Raw genomic sequence first — 5,379 nt, 5'->3', positions numbered from 1 at the left:
GATGAGCTGGTCTTTGGCATGCTGGGCTTCATCCTGAGCCGAGATCATAGCGGCCCTTGCCCTCTCAAAGTCTGCCCGAGCCTGTTCGGCCTGATGACTAGCATCATTCAAATTCCTCTGCATCTCATCATAATCGCTGGACGCTTTAGAGAGTTCAACTGTGACGAGTTTGCAGAGCATATTGTTCCTCTGAAAATGGAAAAAGGAAAAAGTCAACAGAGGGGCCACAAAAAAAATATAGGAAAGAAGCAAAGCCAGAAAATCAAGAAGAAAATTCACCTCTACAAAGTCCTTTGGCCATAAAAAGGGCTCAGAGATATGTTCCGAAGTGGCCGTAACCACTCCTGATCCATAACCCCCCTGGACAATGTCTCTCTCTGGCGCTTTTGGGGGTTTCTGAGTCTTCGCCTTCCCCTTTGCCGAGGTCGATCCCGGCTTTTTTGGATCCGAAGACTGACTCGAAGAGGTCTTCTGCCTCTTCGGATTCTTCTCGGCATCAGACGCCGAGCTGGTGGTTTTCTGTTTCTCCGGCTCCTTTGATTCGGAGGATTTGCGACCAAGCCTGCTTAGCATGTTCACTGCCAAAAAGCAAGAAAACAAAGTTAGTTTTCGCCGCTAAAGCAGTAAAGCATAAAAAAGAAATCCTCACCCTCAGTCTCTTCGTCCGAAGACGAGGAGTCGAACACGAAGTCACCCTTGACGAGCTCAGATTCCAAATACTGTTTCCTAATCATGGGAATCTTATTGAGCCCGCCCTCGAGCTCGTCCAACGGTTCTACCCGAGGATGAGGAATTACGGACTTCGGCCCTCTCTAGGAAAAGTCCGGAGCCGCTGTCCTATTGTAAAAAAAGAAGCGATTTTTCCACATCGGCCATTTGGTTTTACAGAAGGCTCTAAAGGGCTGTAAAGGGATCAAGTAAAACCAGGATCCCTTTCTCTTAAACTGAAAGAAATTAAGGATTGCCCTCAGAGACAGATCTTTTTCTAGTCTACGCAGCTCGGCAGCAAAGGCCGATAAGTGCCTCCAAGAATTTGGAGTCACCTGACCTAAAGGAAGTTGGAAAAAATCAAGAAGCTCTACAAAGGCGGGGGGAAGAGGGAAACGAAGCCCGCATTCTAAGCAGGCTTCGTAAACGGTGGCATAACCCTCCGGCGGCGAGTTAGCCCTATGAGTGTCGTCGGGAATCACCACTAACCCCCCAGGAAGAAAATATTTTCTGTGTAAGGATATCACAGTATCCTTACTCAAAATGCTGTGAAAATATTCTACCGTCTTCTCCCCGGACTTTTTCCAGCCAGAAGATCCCTTACCCCCCTTCCTACCACTACCTGATTCAGAAACATTTTCAGAAGAAGAAGACATGATTCTTACTCTTTGATGGTCGAAAGTCTCTGAAGAAATTCTTGAAGAAGCGGAAGAAAATTTTACGAAAAAGAGAGAGAATGCAGAAGAAATAATCGCAAAAGTGTTCCAATGATGAAGAAAGGAAATATTTGTCAGATTCGCAGAGACGTTTCAAATTCGTCGCACCGTTTCAAATCCCACTTTTTCTGGATTCTCTGGCCGGATTTGCTGTCACATTTAATGCAGACACGTGCAGAGCACGTCCCCCTTACACTTATCCAAAATGCCGAAGTGATTCACTTCGCTTTTCGGGGGGGGTGGTGATGGGATACGAACTAAACAACTAAACAATAATTGCGAGCCCAATAGCAGTGACGGCCCATCACCCCAAAACCCAAGAAAGAGTATCAGTTCGGCACAACCAAAGAGTTCGGTCACAGCCTATAGCTCGGTAAAAGCCGACCAATCGAGCTCAACTCTCAGATCGGCAAAAGCTGATCGGCAAAGTTCAGCAGTTCGGTCTCAGTATTCGACCGAACAAGGAGATAGTGGACCCATGCAGGATCTCCACGACCTCCATTACACCCACGATCTATTTAGTGGTATTAAGCAGTTATCAACCCCCCCTACCAGGGCTGCAAACCACGATCTTAGTTCGAATGTATAAATAGAACTTAGATCAGATAGACCAGGGTTAAGTTCTCTAGATCCTGAAGTTCATATAGCAAATCAGTATTGTAATCTGTAAGCTAGATCAAGCAATACAAATTTGCCCTCTATTCTTCCCGTGGACGTAGATTTACCTCAGTAAATCGAACCACGTAATTTTCAGTGTTGTGATCTTCATTTATTACTTGCATTTATTCCCATCAAAAATTCGCTAAATCTCAGTAATTATAGTATATTGATTAAAATAAGGTGCATGTATGTCAACATTGGCGACTTGTAGGGCACGGCAATGTTACAAGCTGGCTAAATAAGATAAACAGTATCGAATATTCGAATCGCACTCAAAATATAGTTAATCGAATTGGTCGGCCGATTTCTTAAATATCTTAACTGTTCATATTTTTTAAAAATTAAAATGTGTGGCATACAATATTCGCAGATAATAAACCTGAACTGGATTTTTTAAATGTGTAATTGTGTTAAAATAACTAGAAGAATTTCGCAAAAGGCTGATTCGGTATAACTGTGGTCAAACAAAAAATGTATGATTATGCAAATATAAACACACAGACACATTTTAGGTGTTTTTGTGAGGGCATACATTTCCTTGAGGTGGCTGTGTGGTGGGGGGGGTTTGAACTTTGGAGAGATTTCACACACACACACACACACAGAGAGTCACAGAGAGATACATTGTAGGTGGTTTTTGTGAAGGGCATGCATTTCGTTGAGGTGGCTGTGTGTTTGGAAGGTTTGAAGGGATTACACACGGTTACAGAGTAATACAAGAAATTTCAATATTTATGAGGCGGTTGAATAATCGAGTGAGGCTTCCGACGACTAGCATAGTAAATTTCTCTCTAAACCAAAAAAATATTAAGAAATAAAAACAAATCGCTCACTTAATATTCCACATGCCTGTTTGGGCAAGATGAAGGTAGATAACATAGAAAGGGGGGAATGCAGAAATGCACAAATGTTGACTTATATCATGTGTGGTGTATTTTACAGTTAATGTTTGTAAAATTGATAAATTTTGATATCGGAGAAAGAAAATAATGTATTTGATTTGAAGGTAGAAAGGAGGGACTGAAGAATTACAGAAATGTGGACTTGTAGAAATTACCAAATATATGCATATGATAGAAAACAACAAAAAAAATAGGTATGATTATTTGAGTTGACTATCAAATACTATATCAATATATGTCAATACATAACTTTTGTTTGACATTCATTTAATTACATAACACATCTAGCAAGTTAAGAGAATAATTTAACACAAAAGATTATTCTTTTTTTTTTCTTTTCAAACTAACTAAATTTACAACTTTTTAGTTATAATATTAAATTTATAGATAACTCAGATTTGCATCTCATTAACTATTTAACCACTTTTAACATACATTGCGACCTTGTAACATAATCAATACTAGTATATATTATGAAATTATTATATGGGTGGTATGAATTGACTGCTTCGGATATCGACGTTTATAACAACAAATATCAAATAGTAAGTACTTATAATTTAGAAACTCATAATCAAAGTCCCAACACTTCACAATTTCACCCTCGGATTGGACTCTTCATTCACTAGTCTCCCATAGAAACTCATACTTACACGGTTAGAAATTAGAACCATGAAATGATTAAAAGAAAGGACGTACATTAAAAAAATTGACTCGTACTTCCTTTTATAAGGCCGAATACGCAGTTTGGTTTTAATAAAGATTGAAACATTCAACTTAAAGGCAGCTAACTAATCCATTAGCAAAGCCCATTCGAATTATTTATAGATAAGCCGTTACTTTTTTAGTTGTTTGATTCCTTATTTGATTACTACGGCAGTTTATTTCACTTTAATTGACTACCTTAACAACTTCGCGCGAAAATCATTACTGCTTTCCACTATTCTTTTTAACCAAAAAAAATATAATAACAGTTGATGATCTAAACCTAACACAGAACCAAAAAAATATAACTAAAAAATTGGGTAGGGGCCGCGCGAACGCAGGCCCCCTCTGACACAAATTATGACGTAGGCTCGACCACTTGGGCCGACCTTAGGCGGGCGCCCCTTCAAAGTGCAATGAAGGTCGCCAACCTAGGCCATGGGCCTAATGGATCACCCATCGACCCCGTCCAGGTAAGTATGTTTTACGGTTCCACTCGCCTCCATTTTATAATCCCTCTTCTCTCCCTTCTTCCTTTCTTCTACCGATGTGGGAATTGGATACTCAACATCACAAATCCTTCTGCAAATAAAACTGCATCCTCTCTCAAATCCTTATCCACATTTGAAGCTAGCAATGAAGGAATTTGAGAATCGAATCGACACAACAGATTTCATTTCGGAAATGAATGAAAATCACTAACTTCCTTGTCCATCTGACACTGACAGACACAGCAGTATCAACCACATTTCCACTGCTACTCGGTGTAGTATCCATATTCGACGTATCAGCAGGTGGATTAAATATCCATTCAGTAGCTTTCTCTATATCACCACCCTGTAATATAATAGCGTTGACACACAAGTTCTACCCAAAAAAATCATTATTTTTAAGTTTTTTACCGATGCCTGTAGAGCATTACGGGCAACTTCTTCCTCAAACCCAAATGATATCAAAGTCTTAACTTTCGATTGATCAACACGCGGAACATCCTTTTGAGCTTTAGTGACAGGTTCATCAATAAATGAGCATGTCGCTACCTTCTAATACATAACTATATAAAATCTTTTGTTTGACATTCATTTAATTACATGCCCTTAGTAATTAGTACTATGTCATTGTAATATTCACGGAAATCCTCAAATTTGTGGAAGCCACTCTTCTGAAAAATATTCTGGACCAAATCTTGCTAGCCCCCTTGCATTTTGAAGAACTCAATCTTCAGGTTCGTTAGTGCTTCTCTGATATGTGTGGTGTGTGGACATACGTCCACACACAGGAAGTTGCTCATTTTTGGAATTACAATGATATTTATTTAGGCATATTTGATTGTGTGCTATTGTCATATTCATGTGAACATGCTCAATTAGGAATTACAATAATGAGTGGAAATCGTGCGTGGATGTATAAACGTTTCCTTCCTAATGGTGCTTTCAATCCAGAATTTATAGAAGGGCTTGACAGTTTCATCAACTTTGCAAGTAGTGTGCCAGCATATATGGATATAGACAAAATTAGGTGTCCATGTAAAAAATGTGATAACAAGGGCTACAGAGATACAGACCAAGTTCATTATCACATCTCTAGGTTTGGTTTTGTAAAAAACTATCACATATGGAGGTTTCAAGGCGAAAGATCAGTGGAATCAACAGATAACACTAATATGGATTTTTAAGCGGGAGCAAGTA

The 5,379-nt window shown here is 39.4% G+C and overlaps 1 non-coding gene across 1 annotated transcript; it reads right to left on the bottom strand.

The window, feature by feature from the left end:
- Positions 1-4,011: 4,011 nt before the first annotated feature.
- Positions 4,012-4,172, bottom strand: LOC121753421. The gene has a single exon (XR_006040401.1). It is a non-coding gene; the product is annotated as a U1 spliceosomal RNA (small nuclear RNA).
- Positions 4,173-5,379: the final 1,207 nt, after the last annotated feature.

This window comes from Salvia splendens, chromosome 10, assembly GCF_004379255.2.
Source record: "Salvia splendens isolate huo1 chromosome 10, SspV2, whole genome shotgun sequence".
In the NCBI taxonomy this organism is placed as follows: domain Eukaryota; kingdom Viridiplantae; phylum Streptophyta; class Magnoliopsida; order Lamiales; family Lamiaceae; genus Salvia; species Salvia splendens.
The sequence above is the reverse complement of the archived record's forward strand: the minus strand, read 5'-3'. Positions and strand labels throughout refer to the sequence as shown.